The 21498-nt window shown below is 35.4% G+C and overlaps 1 protein-coding gene across 2 annotated transcripts in view; it reads left to right on the top strand.

Moving 5' to 3' along the window:
• The window catches only part of LOC145671197 (uncharacterized), a 358295-nt gene that overhangs the window by 88249 nt on the left and 248548 nt on the right, over window positions 1-21498 (top strand). The window contains exon 1 of one of the 2 annotated variants that reach the window (XM_081740050.1): window positions 15432-15453. The exons of the other annotated variant lie outside the window; for it this stretch is intronic. The gene's annotated coding sequence lies outside the window, so the exon portion shown is untranslated. Of the gene's footprint in view, window positions 1-15431; window positions 15454-21498 lie in introns of those variants that run through there. 2 annotated transcript variants of the gene reach the window in all.

The raw sequence follows: 21498 nt of genomic DNA, 5'->3' as shown, positions 1-21498 counted from the left end.
CAAGTTATTTGAAGTAAGTACGAAATCACTCTCAGTTGTGAATATAGATTATTTATTGTTGTATAACGTTATATCGTTGAATCCTAGCTATGCCGTATACCTAAGGGGGCTATATATTATATTGATAACAATTATTCAACGTATAAGCATCTACCTATGAAATCAAACTTGCGGGCACATAGGCTAAGTTTTTGTCAATGTCATGAAAATGTTATTTCAATATTAATTTTACAAATACACATTAAAAATTTCCAATGGATGCTTGAACCTCAGAGCCAAGGCCATACCCATGTAGTCGGCACCTATGGTGTACGGAATTGCCAATGTTCAATCCTACATTTCTTTAGTTTTGGAAGAAGAACATCACTAATATGTTTTGAAATGAAATGAAATATCTACTTTAACGTCCCACGATTATTACACTGAGGCTAAGGGAAACAGTGATGATGAGAAATGGTGGATTGAAGAAAATACGAGGGAAAGGGAAAACCCACGCACAGGGTGTTTGTTCACCAAAGAAGCTCACATAGCGCAAGCTGCGATCGAACCAGGGCCCTATGTACCAGAGGTGAACGCTCTGCCACTGAGCTACCGTGTCCATAACATGCTCTAGTTTATTTTTGCTTATCCACTTCTTATGGACACAACTATTCTTCGTATGATTTCCCAAAATCCAATCATGGGCCGTCGTGAATGATCAAATGATGACCAAAGTAAACCAGACACTGAAGTTATTACAGCTTGTAACAATTCATAGAATTATGCTGTCGGTCGTCTCGTGAACAACCGATTCAAAAAACGACATACTGTAGCTATATGTTACAGGAGCAGATCGACTCACATGGATTGCATAAATTACTGAGAACTCATTCACTCCGGTGGTATTTTTACTGGAGCCTAGAAGTTCACGTGAAAGATGTAATGATTTTTCCCCTTCCTTTTTACATTCTATAAAAAATCAAGTAGTACCATACTTGTGCAAGACTCTTGCGCAAGAGTCTTGGTCTTGGTCTTGGTCTTGCAAGTATGGTCTTGGTCTTGGTCTTGGTCTTGCACCCCTTGGTCTTGGTCTTGGTCTTGCATCGGGATTCTTGGTCTTGGTCTTGGTCTTGGTCTTGGTCTTGCATGCAAGACTCTTGCAAAAACTGCAAGACCAAGACTCTTGCGCTCATCACTAGAAACCAGTGTGGAGCATACGTTATCCATATGCTACATACGCACTGCCCTTAGATGTTAACTCATGCCGTTGCAGGATGTCTGACATCTAACAGTCTTCCGTATATTACATGCATATACTTATGTTACAATCGTCAGCTACATGTTATATACGTTCATTTGTATGTGAGATCCTGAACGCCAATATTGTTTCATATGGAAAGTACGTATAGATGGAACACTTAAACGGAAAGTATTATAAGACATACGATTTTATTTATACGTCTGCTGTATGTTAAGTCCAAAAACTACAGGAATTATGCAACATACATTTTTAAGTACGCCACCTACGATTTTTTTCTCAGTATATTTTTCTATTTTTTTTTAATAAAACGTTATCGTGAGGCAGATTACTAATAATTAGAATCCCGAAGATATTCGTCCGTGCATTTTCTTGTCTATTTCGAAGTTCTACCACTTTTTCTGGTAGAAATGATATTCTGTCTGTTTTCTATTCTTGCCATTGTATTTGTTACTTGCATATGAATGTATGAGTTTTAAAAAGTTAAATGTAAATTAAGACAAAGGGCCCTAATTTTTCAATTTTAAAATAAGAGTTAGTAAGTGAATGATTTACAAATTAACTCCATTTCCGGAAGAATTTATGTTATTCTGGATTAAAACGAATTCTCCATTGGGTTCGATAAGGATATATAAGCTTAAGAAGACAAACATGTAAAATTTTCTGTCCTTCTTCAGTGCATTTCGTATTATTTTTATATCGTAAAAGTATGGTAATTATACGAAAATGTTTAAAAAATTAACAGCAATTCACGATATTAGACAAAGGACACTTCTCAGGCATTTCACACAACGGAACATGAAGCTATTTATCAATTTAATTGCAGCACCTAACCAAAGGTACTACTTAACAGATTACTACGGCGTTGAACCACCTTTCGCCCTAAAAACAGTTTGTGCGCCATAAAATGGAGTCGTAGAGGCCGTGAATGGTAGCAAGTAGACAAACTACACCGTCCCATGTCCAGCGTAACACTTCCGCGAGAGAGGATGGAAGCGGAAATCTGAGCTGGATTTGTGCCTCCAAAACGGACTACAGATGCTCAATTGTGTTCAGATCCTGGAATTAACCGGACCAGAAGACGTGTTCAACTTCATTCCAATGCTCCCCAAACCACACAGCATCAGCTCTAGCTGTGTGAATGGGCGCATTACCTTCCTGAAATAGAGCGTCATTTTGATATGAAACATAATCTGGACTAAGGATGCACTTGCACATGGTTCCTAAAATGACGACATAACCACGGGCAGTGTTGCGACCGCTAGGTGTCAATAGAGAAGGCACTGAAAAACAGAATATTGCGGCCCACAGCATCACAGAGCCGCCGCCATGTTTCACGGTTGGACGTAGATACTGTGGATTATATGCTTCTTTGGGCGTCTGCCACATGTAAACACTGCCAGTAGTTTGAAATAAGTGGACGATGACTCATCCGACCATATCACACGTTTCCAACCCTCAGTGGTCCAGGTTGTATGTTCTCGGCACCATTGACGCCGTGCTAACTCTTTAGTCCCCGGCTATTTGTAGCGTTTGCAAAGTGTTTTTATTGCTCATGCGTACGCTTGGAATACGCTGACCATGTATTTAAATGTGGATGGCTAATCACAAACTCGAAAGCAATAAAAACGCGGAGAAAACGTTAGCTCCAGCATATTTGGTGCGTTTTGAAACAATAGACCGCTTGCTGTTTAAAAGATGTCAAAAGAAAGGGGGAAAAAAGGAAAGATGTGTTGCCAGGCAAGGGGATTTTAGCAAGAAACAGCTGCTTTGATGGTGCTTTGTGCAGAGTACTGGAACTCTGCTATTATAGGCCTGGACTTGACAAAAAAGACCTGGAAACCCTGACTGGCTCACAGTATGATTTATAACTCTGGCGAAAGTAAAGTTACAAAATGGCCACCTTGATCGCGTTCGCTCTAGGGTGTATCGCTTCGAAAACGCATTCTCAAATAGACACAGACTTATGGTCTCTCAGTGGTTTTCGGCCGTGCAACCTGACCCCGTTTGACCATGTCATGTTACCTTGCGGCGGACTGTGATTGTCGACACAGGTATTATTATTTACAGACCATTAACCTCATATTTACTAACATAATGTTAAGTTTTGTTTGTGTATATCATAAATGTTGTTTACTGATAATTGATTTTTAGTAAAACATTTTTACACCACGTATATCTACTGTATCCAAATCTTATTATATAAATCAAGTAGTATAAATATGGAATAGATATATCCATTCTTATGATAATTTCGTATAGCCGGAATACAAAAAAATGTTAGAATATAATTTTTTTTCCCGGTAGATCATTAAAAAAATAAGCAAAATAAAATGGAGTTCTAAGGTAATCCTTGCAGTATATTATTTCTTTCTTGCACGAGAATGTATAGTTCCAATTTTAACTCTATATGTTCTATTTGACAGGTATCTTTCAAATCAACAGCTAGATGAGATAAACGATTGTTTGGTAACTTGATAGTAAGATATTTGTGATTTATAGAGTTAAAAACTTTTAAATGTCTATGTATATTAGATCTAGCTGTGAGTTATTCTTGAATACACTATAGGTAAAATCTATAAAATAGATTAGACTGATTACAACCGAAACAATGTTGGGACTTACTTAAGACATTTTTACATTAAAATATATGTACTTATGTATAAACAATTAATATCTTTGAAAATGTATTGACTAGAGCTATTGGTTTGTTGCTGGTATTTTGTTTGTCATCCGATTTATGTATCAATATAATGCTTCTATATTGAAGGACATATCTAGTAGCGTAATGAAGCATTAAATAATCATATATATATATATATATATATATATATATATATATATATATATATATATATATATATATATATATATATATATATATATATATATATATCACGCTATATATTCTAGATATATCATTAAATCCGCTCGTTTTAAAATTGTATCATTAATAATAATAATAATAATAATAATAATACTGTAATAAACCTTTCCATGCACTTCAAGCTTCCATTAAAAGCAAGTTTAAACTCATGCTTACTAGAAATTTCTTGTCTTTTGGTCTAATAAATTATCTCCTGAGGCTTTGTGATGTTAATTAACACTGTACTTTAAACTCATAAATATTCCCTGTATATTTTCAATTCCGACCATGAAAAAATTCTATAGCATTTTTGAGCTCTGCAATGATGCAAATATAAAGTTTTCTTGTAAACTAATGAGTCAACATTACAGAGATGTAACGGAGCTACTACTTCATCGTCTCTTGTTTTCTTGAGTAAAAAGATTTCAGGTTTTGTAAATTGAATTGCCAGTCAGTAATTATATATCCTTCCGAAAGGCATCTAAAGTAGTACAGCGTGACATGCCATGAACTGTTTGTCATACGTATCCTATGAGTTATCATGGTAATACCTCCACTGTAATTCTACTAAGTCGATCAACTATATTGAGAATTTAAGTTGGAGAACTTAAAGTCCTTGAACAGTTCATCAAATATAAGTAATGTATTTGAATTAGGGATTAAAAAAACTGGAAACCGGTTTCTAGAAAAAACTAAATTCGAAAAACCGACATTTTGATTTTCTTTAAAACCGGTTCGTTTTCTTTTTTTTACCGAAACCGGTTTCAGTTTTCTCCAAAAACCGGTTCGGTTTTTCGCCGAAACCTTTTCTGGTTTTCTCCAAAACCGGATCGGTTTTCACCGAAACTGGTTTCGGTTTTCTCCAAAACCCGGTTCGGTTTCTCGCTAGAGTAGAGTTTCGTTGTTATCCAAAAACTGGATCCGTTTACAACAAAAGCAGTTGTAAACATATAAGCGTATCGGTTTTTAAGCCTTTGGGTTTTGATGTGCACTTCCTTTTTATGAGAATTTACACGTTTTTGAACTTCTTTCATATTTGTTCTCGACGCATGTTACAAAAACTTAAAAAAAAAAAATGGTTTGGAAAACACATAAAACTATTTCTGTGGAAACGGAATTGGTTTCCGGAGAACATCGAAACACTATTCTGGTCAGAAAGAGAACCAATTTAAAAAAAAAAAACTGAAACCGGTTTCGATGAAAAGCTGAACCGGTTTTGTAGAAAACCGAAACCGGTTTCGACGAAAACTGAAAATTTAAAAATATGTTTCGGTTTTCCTAAAAACCGGAAACCGAAAAACCGGTTTTTGTGCCCACCACTAATTTGTATGGGTTTCACCTAACCCTATGAATTATACAATCCGCCAATGTTATGATTGTGTTTGTTTGTATAGCATCCAGATATGTATTCTCTGTCACACAAGTTTATGAATGTTTTCCGCGGGATAGTATCTTTTGGCCCTTACTATGAGAATGATATCGGTACACATTCCTTGCTACCACCTCGCGATTTAAGGGTTTTAAAGGTTTATAAGCTTAATCCCTAATCAAATCAATAACTAAATGATCTCTTTCTTTGCAGTTAACACAAGACACTACAGAAATATCGTAAGACTTAATAAAAAGGGAAAAAAAAGTTCTTTCATAGCGTGAAGCTTACGGTTATTGCCATATATTTATAGAGTGGATGACTTGTGCATCTTGTTCCGTAGCTCGTTGAATCCGTCTAGAATTCCCATTCTCGCGACCCATATTCAAATCTTCGTCCTACTACTTTTTTTTTATTTTTATTTTTATTTAAGGTGTGATTTGATATTCTGCAAGTATTTATTTATTTATTGTCAAGCGAACAAGATGAAGTAGAATTTTACAAGCGTAAAACTGTTCTAAATTTTACTATTAATAAAAACTATGAATAACTTTACAGCTCAAAAATAAACTGAATTCTCTTTAATTGTAGTCCATAATTAGCTATGGTCAAGGAGATGGATTTCAGCTGGTTTGTGTGTTAGCACATTGTCTTCCATCATCTTTAATTCTGGAACTAAATATAATTTACTTTTAATTTTCGTTTAGATATAAAATACATCTTTAGTTCTTAATGAAACAGAGATCATAGTGCAAACTATGACATTACATTTCGTTATATAAAAAAATGAAAAAATATTACATTTATACTTGAAAAGATCGAAGATAATATGACAAATATTATGAACAGTTCTATAATAGAATTAAGAAATCGTTTATAATAAAACAAACTGCAATGAAATGCAGGGTATTTTGCCTTTATATGCTGAAATACAAGTTTCTTAAATAGATAAGGAAATTTCACCTTGAAATATATACCACGAATTTGATTCTCGATAGAATCTGAAATATGTTAAGAACTTTAAACCTTGAAGAACGCAACACAAGTTTGACATTCCATAGTTATAATATTGTCGTTACATTGGTCAAAAAAATTTTTTTCCTTTGTATATTTATTTCAGGGAAAACATGTAACGTCAACATTTCATTAGCAAATGTAGCAACTGATCAAATTGAATAATGCCAAAAATAACCTACTTTGCCTGATAGAACCTATTTTTGGTGGAAGTTTCTACATTTTTTTAGGTGTTTGAATACTTCGGAAGGTTTTACAGAATGTGTAGAAACTGGATGCAATTAGCTAAGGATAGAAGTCAGTGGAGAGCTTTTGTGAACGCGGCACTGAACCTGCGGGTTCCATAGGCCATAGAGTTAGTTAGTTATGTATGAATGTATGTTTTACAGAATTATACATTATATGTTTGTTCGGTTTGGTACGAAAAAAAGTTTATTATGAAGATATCTTTCTAGAATGTTATTAGTTGTAGTAGTAGATTTCATTTTAGAGTCCCACTCAGCAGTGAGGCTATATGTGACATGAACTTACAGCTTAACGTGGGATCCGAAACACACGAGGTCTCACCGAGAATTGAACTCCGTTTTTAGAAAAAAAGTATCTGATCATAGTCAGTTCTTACCCGTTGGGGTTGGAACAGACTTTATTATTATACTGGTATTGGGAAGCAGTGATGAAACTGGTTAAGAATTTCGTGACATGGAAGCAGTCACACTCGTGTCCCGGTATGACCGGAACAGAAATGGGGACAACAAAACGTCATACACACGGAGAATTTGTATGATACTGTTAGTAAAACTTACATGTTTTCTGCTGGTCTAGTGAATAGCGCATGCGTTTTTAGTTCTTGTAGTCTCGTGTTCGATTCCTATTAAGGGTCAATTAAGATTTTACTTTATTTTTATTATTTATTATTTATTTTTACTTTATTTTTAGAATTTATTTTCCTTAATGATCCGTCTCCTTTAGCTAAAGGACTTAAAAGTTGAGAAAAGCATATGGGGAAAAAATTTAAATATTATACTTGTACATGCAAAAGTCAGGTGTCAGTGTTTTGTAATCCATTGACAAAATAATCGAAAGACAGGAAAGAAAATCTCTTGAGAACTGAAACCGAACAATGTGTTAGCATTTATGCTTAATTTCCTACTAGCCTGACACATTGGGTGGTATGAATAAAATGGAGCCTAGACTCTGCTCACTTGAGGTGAGCATGCTCTATTCGTGAGCAAACTCTAAAAATTTCGTATGAATAAAAACTATCAATAGTTTTGAGAGCTTACTCTTGCAGAAGCCGAGCATGCTCATAGAGGTTGCTCCACTCCGCGCTGGGACGACGAAGCAAGCAGTCTGCAACTGCACTTATTTCTGCTATATTATTTTTAAAAGAATAGCATGTATTGTCATTTATTTTAAGAAGTGTCAACAGACATAAATGAAACAAAAAAAAAAGAGAGAGAGAGAGACATTTCAAAAAATTTGTGTTGAACTTTTCTATAAAACCTCATAGATGCTATAAGATTTATAAGGATTACTAGGTCTGTAGTATAACATGAATATTTTATATCAAGTATTTGACAAACTACTACTGTAAATAAACTGTACTTTTCATGAAAGTTCTTACATTTTAATGACCAACTATCATCCTGGCAATTTCATTTCTCCTTTGTTGCCCACGTTGTCTCACGCGCGGGATGCCCTCGTTATCCTCTTCCATGTCGTCATAGTCTTCAAACGCTCTCTCAACAATGTAAAACTCGCCGTCTTTCAGATATTTAGCCACATTATGAAGGACAAAACAGGCTAGAATCACCGAAGGCACTTTTGTTGGTCGCCAATCGTATTTTATTTTCCAGTATAGGGAATCGCTGCTTGACTTGACGAAGCATCTTTCTATTATAACTCGTTCTCCTTTGAAGCAGTTGTTGAATTCTCTTTCTCCTTCTGTAGCTGGATTTTGGAAAGGAGTCATAAGCCAAGGAGCAATGGCGTATCCAGAATCACCCAGAAGCAAGGCTCCTGACCTGTTTTCTGTCATGACCACATGAACAGCTGAATTCATCCATATTCGGGAGTCGTGCACCGAACCTGGCCAGGAAGCATCAACGCTCGTGAATTCCTCATTACAATTACAAGTGGCTTGAACATTCAAGGTGAAACGTCCTTTACGATTTATGTACTCCTCCGCGTGTACATGAGGTCGTTTAATTTCCACATGTGTGCAATCGATGACCCCGATGGTGTATTTTTGGCGCCACTTATTCATTTCTGCCTGCTGTTCAGCAACAATTTTTGGGAACTTTATCCACAGGGGAGCCTTTTCGATTATTTTGTCTAGAACATTTGCAAATGTCACGGACACCGTACTCTCATCCACACCTATATCCTCCCCTTCCCACTTTGAAACCCTGGATCACTCAAATATCTCAAAAAAATTCGCATTCTCTGTTCTTTAGTAAGTGCCCCGCCTCTAGTTTCATTTGTTGCACCTAGGAAAACCTCTTCACGTTGTCTTGATCAAAGCGATACAGAGTTTTATAGTCCACTTCCCACGTGTTTCTGCGCTCCTTGTATATTTTACGTCGTTGTAAATTCATGAATGCAACCATTTTCACAACACACCTTCACTGCACGGCTTGAGTCAGCTAATGAGGTGACTCCAGATTTTTGGAGACAGTACTCCGAAGTGCGAGTACGAACTCGTTTTTTATTCATATGAAATGTGAGCATGCTCGATAGTTTTCAGACCATGCTCCAGCACTGAGTAACCTCTCCCTGAGCATGCTCTCTTTGCTCCTCTTTATTCATACCAAAAGGAGTAAACTCCACAAATACTGGAGCATGCTCACCTTGCTCCACTTTATTCATAAGACCCATTAAGTTCAAATAAATATTACACACAAATCCGCTACTTGACTGTTGATAACACGGAAAATGCTAGGTATTGTTAAACATTAAACATAACATCTCACTTTTTATATCAATAAATAACTTAAATAAATAAGTAACGAGACAGTAACAATACTGTTAATCTATATCTATATAGTACGTAAAAATACGTTGTCTATCGTAACGAAAAATGGCTGAACCCTTTAAAATGAATTTTATTAACATAGTTAACACCTACCTTGGACTGAGTTGTTGTCACGCCATTTTTATTAAATTGTATATCCTAACAGAGGAGAGAGGGTTAAAATTTTATGCCAAAAACAGAATATTAACGTTTGTGAGATGAAACTTGATATATAAAAACCTTATTTAAAACGAGTGTGCACGTGTCCGACCGTGTTTAGAAATTTCGATATTAAGTGAAAAATAGGGGCAATTTGTATCATTTTTGCTAAAAATTTTAAAATGATGACACTTAGGTTGTGTATTGTTATACCATATTTACCCCATCACGATACTGCCGCCTACAGTCGGACAATTTGTCCATGCCGACCAGAAGCCGCGGTCAGATTGTCGGCGCCGGACACCTACGTCTTTCCGCGCGATTTCCGACCGCGGCGAGCAAAAACAGAGTCGTTCACCAAAAGAAAACAAAGAGAGTTAGAAGGTAATTTGTTGCTTTAAAATACGAATTAGGGCTTATATTTCCCTCGTATAAAGCTTTCTCGAAACAGTCGGACGACGACTGCAAAAAGGCACTGCCGGCAATTTCTTGAAAAACGACGTCGGCGAAAGTTTCAATATTCGAGTGGCAACGAGTCGAATTTTGGAGAATGAATAGATCCTGTATCTTCTTTAATATTGAAGTAAAAATTGAAACTGTCCGAAGGTTTTTCTTGTGGGTGGACACTAATTCCAGTAAATATGTCTTGTGAAAACGGAGTCGGCAGAAAGTCGGCATACAGCAGACGAAACGACCGTAGTAAATGATGGTTCTAAAGACGTCGAAACGCTGACGGCGTGCGGACCATAAAAAAGGTAAATGTTTGGAAAGAAATGTAGTAAATAGACTGCACGTAAAGGGTATATGAGAAGTAAATTTTTAAAATTAAATTACAAGTATGAGAGGGTCCTTGACAAACATTTTGGGAGAAGACGGCAAATAGCGGACGGGCCGAACGCGGCAAATGTCGTGAAGACAGCGAAACGCTTGCGGCGTGCCGACAGGTAAAGGAGCCGAAAGAAGGTCGGCTAACAGCGGACGGACCGACCTCGGCAAAGATGCCCGGACAGGCGCCGAAACGCTGGCGGTTCGCCGACTAGTAAGATAACTCTTGTACTATCCCAGACAACACGTACGTGTACGACACATGTGCACTATCCATGCATAAGCCGTACATTTGCACATGTGCATTTGTGTGGATGATGAACACATACATAACCCGTGCATAAGCCGTACACGTGAATTTGCGTGGATGAAGCACATATACATAACCCGTGTATGTGCACATGTGCATCTACGTGGGTTATGCACACTTACATAACCAGTGACTAAGTCGTGCATGTGCACATGTGCATTTGCATGGATAAAGTACACATTTACATAACCCGTGCCTAAGCCTTTACATACACATGTGCATTTGCGTGGATGAACCACAAGTACAGAACCCATGCTTAAAGCCGCTATGTGCACATGTGCATTTGCATGGATGAAGTACACATTTATGTAACCCGTGCTGTAGCCTTTATATACACATGTGCATTTCTGTGGATGCAGCGCACGCACGTAACCCGTGTTTAAGCCGTTATGTACACATGTGCATTTGCGTGGATGCAGCGCACTCACAGAACCCGTACTTAAGCCGTTATGTGTACATGTGCATTTGCATGGATGAAGCACACATTTATATAACCCGTGCTTAAGCCGTTATGCACGTATGTGCATTTTCACGGGTACAGCGCACGTACGTAACACGTGCTTAAGCCGTTATGTGCACATGTGCATTTGCATGGATGAAGCACACATTTATATAACCCGTGCTGTAGCCGTTATGTACACATGTGCTTTTGCGTGGATGCAGCTCATGTACATAATCCATGCTTGAGCCATGCATGTACACATGTGCATTTGCGTGGATGAAGCGCATTTAAATTACCGGTGCTTAAGCCCTTGTGTGCACATGGGTATTTGCACGGCTATTGCACTTGTGTATGAGACGTCCATATTACCATGCACGTGTATAATTTTACTTTCATTCTTTTACTCTCATTCTCATCAACAGAAAGTAACCTCCATTTTTGGTAGGTGTCGTTTTTCCTCCAGGCGGTGTTATAGAGATTTTTCGACGAATAACAGTTGAATGATTGTAAAAACTTCATAACGTCCACTGAGCTAGGATACAATTTCAATAGGTGGCAGCATTGTACTGATGTAACTACAGTCAGACAGTTCATAGGTTTACAAAATTATTTTCGTGACCTATTACAGCAGAATATGTTGCGTTATTTGTTACTTGTCAAACATGTTAAAGATACTACCTAAAGCTTTGCGTGTTGCAAATAATAAACTCCAAAACTAAAATTCTCACTGACAATTATTAGTTACGTGTTATATACTTTGAAGGTGATGTCTTTGCAGTTATAGATGGTGTTAATGCGTAAGACACTAAATATATAAACTCCTTTTTTTCGTTGCATCTGGAATTTGCTTTTACATCACCACTGTACTACGAGGAAATCACCTGTGCACTACATGTAAGTCATCTGGGTACTGCTCCAAATCACCTCTATTGTACATGTAAATCATCTGGGTACGGCGTGTAAATCACCTCTGTCCTACATGTAAATCACCTGTGTTACGTGTAAATCATCTCTGTCCTACCTGTAAATCATCTGGGTACTGCGTGTAAATCACCTATGTGCTACGTGTAAATCACCTCTGTCCTACATGTAAATCACCTGAGTACTGCGTGTAAATCACCTGTGTGTTACGTGTAAATCATCTCTGTCCTACATGTAAATCACCTGGGTACTGCGTGTAAATCACCTGTGTGTTACGTGTAAATCCTCTCTGTCCTGCATGTAAATCACCTGGTTACTGCGTGTAAACCACCTGTGTGCTACATGTAAATCACCTGTGTGCTACGTGTAAATCACCACTGTCCTACACGTAAATCATCTGTGAACTATAAGTAAATCAAATACGTGCTACTTGTAAATCACCTGCGCGGTAGGTGTAAATCACTTGTGCCGGACATGTACGTGTGCATTGCACGTTTTGTGCACGTGAAGATGTTGAATAGGACCTGGCATGTATATGTGCATCACATGTACAGGCGTGCATTTATACAGATGATGCACATGTTGCATCCGTGCAATTGTACATGTACTATACGGATACTGTACGTGCATTGTGCTGTTTGGGATAGGACGTGCGAGCGTAACAGTATATGGAAAGTAAGTTTCACTGCTAATACAGTAAGCTGATGATCCTTTTAAAACGAGTCGGAAAAGGGTCGGCAGACAGTGGACGATTGCGGCAGTTAAGTTTAGCATTGGAAGTCATTGAAAAACAATGTGTTACGCGCAAACGACAAAAATGTAACTTTTTATAAGATGTGAAGACGTGATTAACAATTTATCCCAACGGATCGACCATTTCTTACACGTGTCTGAAGTGTTTAGTTGCGTTCTCAATTGATGCTGACTGATTGCGGCTACATTCTCATTTGTTTCTTATTGAGTTTGATTACTAAACTTCACTTCAATCCCATAACTTCTCCTCATGTGTATTTACATCTGATTTTTTTCTTTGATATATGATACGACGCGTAAAGTTATCAAGTGACGGCCTGGTAGAGCATCTACGACCCCTGTCCAAAGGGCCCCGGCTTGAATTCCTGCTCGAGTCAACTTTTTTTGTTTTTTGATTTAACCAATAAAGTAGCGATAAAATATGAATTTACCATATGCTTATAATGCATAAAACAATAAAAAAGTTCAAATCAGTTGTCAAATCTTTCAATGTTCCATGTTAACTAGCAACAAAATGTAACCTATTAATCGTTGTATATTGATATCACAAGTTATATTATGGTTAACACAGTCGTTGTGAAAAGAATGTTCTAGACGCTTCGTGTCTATATCTGTGGACAGTGTGCAATTTATGTACCTAGTGCTGGCCCGGAATCTTTATCATCAACATCAGGTGATGACAGCCCTAGACCCAAGAGGAAAAGAAGGGCAATTACTCCAAAGGAGACAATACTAGGAGGAACAGGTAAGAGAGATTACGAAACTAGATTAACCATAATTTCATTTGGTTGATACTACTGTCAAGCCCCCCTTCTTTGAAATTCCGATATTTTTTAAATATAGGCTTACCGGTACTACAATCTTACGCAAAATTGTCGACACGTGTAAAATTTACACTCATTCTGACAGCCTTAAATCCTCCTCGAAATGAATTTCTGGGTATGTGTCTGACTGCTGTCATTTAAAAAATGTTACAAAAATGACTCTCTTATTGAAATTCTTGAAGATTGTTTCGTATAAAAGTAATGGGAAAATATTCAGGCTGTAGGTAGAGTACGTGGCTGTACTAAGTGTTTCTACGATAAAAGCAAACAGGAAAGCTCATGCAACAAAATCAAGAACACGGCTTCTAGTTTGAAGCACTCTATTACCAAAACAATGACTCGGGGAACTGATGCGGAAATCGATCCGAAAGAAGTCAGCAATGATTCCAGTCATTCATTATTTCTGAATAGAAACCGTTTTCTGGATGCTTTTATACGTAGAATCACCGCTTACGCACACTTTGTTCAAACCATGAATAAGCAATGGAATATATTAGAAATTGTAATCAGTTGAATACCTATTTTTTTCTATTAAGCATAGGGTATATGGAAACTATTGATAATCTTATCTTCTGAGTCTTATAATCCATTGCCTATTTTCTTGAAACTTTTAATTATTTATCTACTAGTTTGGAAGTTAGTGATACTTAAGTATATTTGAAGCACCAAAGGGTGATTACATCATGTCCTAATACCCATTGGAATAAGTTGGATTAAGACTGTATAAAGTAAATAGATCCATCGTGGTCTAGGTAATTGAATTTCACAAAGTTTTAAGACGCAACTCACACAAAACAAGATTTCTGTAAGTGAAATGCATTTTCTTTAGGGGAAGCATATGCCTTTGAAAAGTTTTCGAAAATTAATTTTAACTAAATGCAGAAATATTTTTCGAAATTATCTAGTATTATATGGTAGGAAGTTAGTATTTTTATCTAATAACTAATAAGTTATTTTTATTTATTCTTAGTTATCCTTAATGTTTAGCAATAAACATCCTGAATTGAACTCGGGTAAAATTTGTATCACTTTTAAAATATTGGTCAGAATTCTAACTTTTTATTGACGAATACTTCAGTTTCGTATGCTGATCTATCATCTACCTATTAAATGGATAACTAAGTTTATTGGTTCGGGTCAGCCACATTTGTAATAGAATTGAGGAACAAAAACTACAGTGCTTCGCATTTTATATCCACTGCTTTCTATTATAATAATTGCTGAAGCTTGTGTTTATTATATGGAGCGTTCAGAGCACAAGGCAATCAAGCCATAGAGTTGTGAGAAAATAGACATACAATTTATATTGTAAGCTTACATGGAAATTTTAAGTTTCTACGGTATGCTTAATTATATGGATTTTTTTTTTTTGTCTTTACGTTGGCCTGCTTTACCTTGATTTTTGAGACTTCCAAATTTCATCCTATTTTTCACTGAAAAGTACCTGTAATTCAACAAGGAAATAATTATATATTTTAATTACATTGAAATTCATCGTAATTTGGCCCATGACAAACAATTTATCATTTTATATCGTAAAGGTCAGATCCACCGGTATTGTAACAGAGTGATGCTTGAACGATTGACCGTAGAAATTCAAACCCCGATTAGTAATAATTTCACAGCCTTTTTTATTACAGATGTAAACTCTTTAGTCAGTGGAGAGGAGGGCATGGATCATGGGTCAGAGTTTATGACGATGGGTTTCGGTGGATGGTAGGTAAGTATGAATCATGGTTCGTGGGGGTCAGAGTGGGTCATGATGGGTCAAAGTAGGTCAAGTGGGTCGTGAGTCACGATGAGTGGTGGGTCAGTGGGTCGTGGGTAAAGTTTTCCTTGATCCACACCATTTCTGCAGCGCGTGGATCGCTGTGGTAGTGATGATAATGATTAAATGTTATTTTAGTGTTTAGTGGTGCTGTTTTAACATTTAGATGACAATGTTTAGTGTTTCTAGTTAGAGCAAGTAATAAGAAAACTGAAGGCTATTATAATTTGCTAAACGTATGTCCACAAGAACGATTCCTTCAAAACAATCTGCTCAGAGTCAGAGGAACGTATCTCATTTCAATAGTGTATAGCACGAAACTGAATTACTATTTTGATTAGCTATTCTGTCATTTGTGTAGTGTTGAAACCGATTTTGTAATGTCTTAATTACTATTCAATAATATTTTTACCATCTTAATTATTTTTTAAACTTTTCTTTTAAAATGTCTTATTTTCCTCTTTCCTGTAAACTAATGAAAATGGAGTTACGTTCCTCCGGTTCTTATGCGACGATATGATGTGTATGTCTAAGCGCAATGTTTGAAGTGAGCTAAGAAAAGTAGGACAAAGGTCTATACCTATTTCTTTCACTTCTGTTTATATGTATAAAGGTTTATAATTCTGAGCAATTGAATATAACAAATAGTACGCAAACAAATTTTGAAACAATATTCTGTAGATCTATAGCTCTATTTTATATCATAAAACCAATCCTTAGATGAAAACACCGTAATCCTTGTGCAGAGAATCTGTATTTGCCTAGGGTTCTCCTCGAGACGAGACAGAATTTTCTTCACAAGATACATAATGAAACAGTTTTCCTATAGAAACATGCTTTCCGAGACGAAATATCACTTTTATGAGATTTTCGAAACGAGACTTTCTTAGGACTCAGTACTGCCAATCAGAGAAGTTGCTCTGATTAAACGGTTGAACGTTTAAAAATCCATTTATAAATGTTTGATTAACACTTCAATAATTGTTATAACATTTAGTTTTATTAACATTCAGGTTTTGAGATTTTCTAAGAAAACATTTAGCGAATGGAACGTTTCGCAAAACGTTTTCCATAAATATTTAGCCAATTAAACGTCCCATAGGTAATTCTATTTGATCTTTGATTTCCTGAGCTATCTAATGGAAAAAAAAATATTAAACTAGATAAAATACTTACGTAACGCAATACGTATATGTCCACATCAATTACATACACAAAATCACATGTTGCACTTTACTTGGATCATGCAGTTATCAAATTTTCAAGAAAAAATACTATGTCAATAGTAATGATAAAACAGTTTGTCAACAAGAAAAAATCAAATGGGAGGACTATCAACATACAATAAACACTATGATCAAAGATATAAATATACAAAACACTCCAGATTCCACAGAGAAAGCAAATTCCAAAATAGCTAACGCAGTGAACACAGCTATGGAACAACATATTCTAACAACGAAAATAAATACGAATGAGGAAGATTACCTACTATGTATTAAGTAAAATAGAACACACAAGAGCATACGGTGGTAGTGTGTAGTACAATATATCATATCAAGAAATTACCAAATGAAATTTAAAAAGGATATGAGAAAATGCAAGAATAATAGACTAGATCAGCTATACAATATAATATAAGGCATATAAAAGATAAATCCAGGAAAATCTAGAAAAAAAATGTTCCACAGGAATATCAAAATTTTAAAAAATCCAACTAAGAAGATGAAGTACAACATTTTTATCTGAGAAAGTACGAGGAAACAAAGAATTACACTTTACAACAACAAAAATATCGCGAATACACTTAGCAAGTCCCAATATCATAAATCACCACATGGATCTGATAGAAGCTGATAAGAGTGACATACAACCGAGTAATTGGAACAACTTACTAGATAGATTAGCAATGAAAAAAGTATAGGAAGCAATTAAAAAGAAGAAATGTACAGCACCTGACCTAGACACCATAACACTAAATAAAATAAGTCTCAATAAACCTAACTAATAAAATAACAAAAATCTACAACGCAATTGTTCGCACAGGTATTAACCTAACGCATAGAAGACAGTTTTTCCAATATTAGTTCCGAAACCTGGGAAGACTAATAACTTATCAAAGAACTGCTCTCCAATTTTCTCACAGCAACCTTATTTAACTGTTAGAAAAGAGTAAACAGAATGACATTTACCTTCAATAATGTCAACAAATGAATATTAATCAGACTGAATTTTGACCAAGATATAACACTATATATCAAGCACTTAAAAATACCAATATATACAAATAGCCATTAAAAAATGTCATTTTCTTCGACTTTACCAGTGCTGTCTAGCAGATCGGGCTGATGAATATACAATAATGAACATACGCCCAAATCTTCAGCTTCTGAAATAAAACCGCGTTATAATTTTTCCAAAGCAAACTTTTTTGACTTGTATAATGAATTTTCGCGCGCTGACTGGAAATGGGTAAATGATTGTGCTAATGTTGACCTAGCGGTAGAAGAATTCTATAACATTTTATACTCAATCTTTGATAAACGTGTTCCATCAAAAAGATATTCTCGTAACTATCCCATATGGTTCACTAGAAATATAATTAAACTTGTGAAAAGTAAGAAATACCACCATAAAAAATGGAAACGTGGAGGAGTTTTTTCAGAATATCATCACGAAAAATTTTGTAGTATTAGAGCTTGCCTTAATAGAGAAATCAACGAAGCTTATAAAAACTATGTACACGACTGTGAACAAAATATACTAGAAAATCCAAAAGCTTTCTGGTCGTATGTAAAAAACAAAACTAGAAAATCAGATCATAATACTCTTCGATTTGAAAACAATATTTTTAAAGATAACTTAGAAATTGCAAATGCTTTTAAACAGCACTTTCAAAAAATCGTCAGCAACTCATCACCTACTTACGACATACAAAACACTTCAAATCGTGAAACTTCTGAAATAATTGACAACCTAAATTTTCACCCCATACATCTAACCGAAGTAGAAAATGCAATTAAAAATCTCAAGCCTAGAAGCTCCCCTGGCCCGGACGATGTACCTCCATATGTAATAAAAGGATGCGCTGAAATTCTAAAATATCCACTGCTAACCATATTTAATAAATCGCTATCGTCATCCCTGTTCCCATCTAAGTGGAAAATTTCGAATATTTTACCAATACCAAAAAGCAACTGCGACAACCATGACGTTCAAAATTATCGGCCCATTGCCTTAATATCTGCCCCAGCTAAGATATTTGAATCTATCATTTATCAAAGAATTTTTAATCATATTCGACCATTAATATCCTCATATCAGCATGGTTTTCTGCCGAAGAGACCTACAACAACTAATCTCGCTGAATTCATACACTTCATTGCGGAGCAAATTGGCAACAGAAATCAAGTTGATGCAATATATACGGATTTCAGTAAAGCTTTTGATACACTGGATCATGATATATTATTGAACAAGCTTATTTCATTCAACTTCACTCTTGAAGCGAGACAATTCCTAATGTCATACCTTTTTCATCGCAGACAACATATAATTTATAAAAATATAACAATTTCAAGTTTCATTGTAACGTCAGGGGTCCCTCAGGGCTCAAACCTTGGTCCATTATTATTCTTAATCTTTATAAATGATCTCCCAAATGTGCTACCAAATCGTACTAAATTATTATTTGCTGATGATGTAAAACTCTATCGAAGAATTTCCCAGCCCTCCGATGCTCTCGCACTACAAGAAGATCTAAGCGCACTACACACTTGGTGTATATCGAACAAACTTAATCTTAACATTAAAAAATGTAACGTTATTACATTCACTAAGAAAACTAATAATCTCAAATTTAATTACAGTATAAACAACACTCCTGCACAAAGAGTGGACACTGCAACTGATTTAGGGGTCACTATTAGCTCCAACTTTTCCTTCAACAAGCATATCAATCGCATTGTTAGTGAGGCCTACAGAAACCTCGGCTTCGTAATCAGACTTGGCTTTGACTTTTCAAATACTAATGTTCTTAAAACCCTGTTCAATAGTTACGTTAGATCCAAACTTGAGTACTCTTCAATCATATGGCATCCCAACAGTCAGAAAAAAAAAACACGTCTTAAAGCGATTCAATCTCGTTTTGTGAGGTACTTATAAAGAAACCGGACTATATCCTAAATTCGAAAAATATACCGACCTCCTTCGTAAGCACGATATCTCATCTCTCGAAGACAGACGTACCGCCCAACTTTTGATTTTCTTAATGAAATTATTGCAAAATAATATAGACTCTGAGTATTTACTATCCCAGTTAGAATTACATGTTCCATGTAAACGCACGCGTCCTAGAAATATTACTTTTCATTTACCTACTGCTAGAACAAATACGCTATACATGTCACCTATTAGGAGAATGTGTTATATTTTTAATTCCTATGCTGAAAGTAACCCTGAACTTGATATATTTACCATAAATGACCGTTCTCTAAGAACTATTGTGCAATCCTATTGAAGATTCATTAATTAAAATGGCCATATCTATAAATGTGTATTTGTAATTATGTATGTGAATTCATGCATGCTGTAACTATATACAAACTGACTAGGTCACTATCATTAGGTAATATACCTGTTGTGATCTATATGTAACCATAAATAAATAAATAAATACGAACTTCCAGTTATAAGATGGATATATTTTTTCCTTAAAGACAGAGAAACAAAAATCAAAATCAAAACGGTACTTTCACAGTCAATACAGATACATCGAGGCGTTCCACAGAGTTCCACAGTAGCTCCATTATTAAGTCTTATTAGGATTATACTGCATTTTGGATCTTATGTAAATGCAACATTTCATCATAAACAAATTAGAAAAACAAGTTACAAAATTCATAAACTGGTGCAAAGAATGGCACTTGAAAGTGAATTCCACTAAACCACAAAAACTTATTCCTTCAGCACGAGAAACTAGTAAAGATCTACGTACAACAATCCAAATAGAGAAGAAATATAGTATATGCATCCAAACGACATGCCACGTATTTATAAATAGGTGCTACCTCAGACAACCGTCTAAATTTAAAAAAAATAAATAAAAAACATTATGAAGGGCAAATAAAAACATGTCGGATAATATTACTATTGAAACAAACCATTATCAACCCACAACTTATGGAAAAAGTAAAAAATTATATATATATATATATATATATATATATATATATATATATATATATATATATATATATATATATATATATATATATATATATATATATATATAAGGCTATAATTCGCTCTAATTTGGTATAGGGTCTATGGATATCCACTGTTCACTCTGAACAACATAAACCAACTGCAAAAGCGAAGAATGTGGTTACTGCTATGTAGTAAAACAAAACAACAGAAGAGATACATATTGAAAAACAACTCCCCAAGCTAGAAAAATACATAAGAAACATCAACAAGAATTTTGCAGAAAAATTGTTCTGCTCTGAATTTTTACAAGATCAGACAAGCAGAACAGACGGAAATTCCTAGAAACATTATAGAGGTTCTTCACAACTTAATTAATTAATACACATTTAAAAAATACGAACACAAGTTTTTTGTAAGTAAATCCGGGGATTGCAACGAAAAGTATGTGCACGCATACTACAAGCACAATCAACATAACTCAAGCAGTAAAATTAAAACTCAAGAGAAGATAAGAAAGAAATAGCCATCAGATATAACAACTTCAAGTCTTACAGAAAGATAAAAACAAAAACAGCAATTACAAGTCGTACGCTCCATCAATTTTAGAAAAAGAAACTAATAAATCCTTTCAAGTTCACTTCTTTCACACCCAAATATAATTTTAAAAAACTAAACAAGTATCCGAGTATCCCCTTCGGGTGAAAAATAGACTTATAATGATTATGATGAGAAACTCAGTCTTTCTTCTCTGCGAGTTAGCTATATGTGTTGAATTTCTCATCCTTACAC

The sequence above is a fragment of the Thermobia domestica genome, chromosome 15, assembly GCF_964235325.1.
Source record: "Thermobia domestica chromosome 15, izTheDome1.hap1.1, whole genome shotgun sequence".
NCBI lineage: Eukaryota > Metazoa > Arthropoda > Insecta > Zygentoma > Lepismatidae > Thermobia > Thermobia domestica.
The sequence above is the reverse complement of the archived record's forward strand: the minus strand, read 5'-3'. Positions and strand labels throughout refer to the sequence as shown.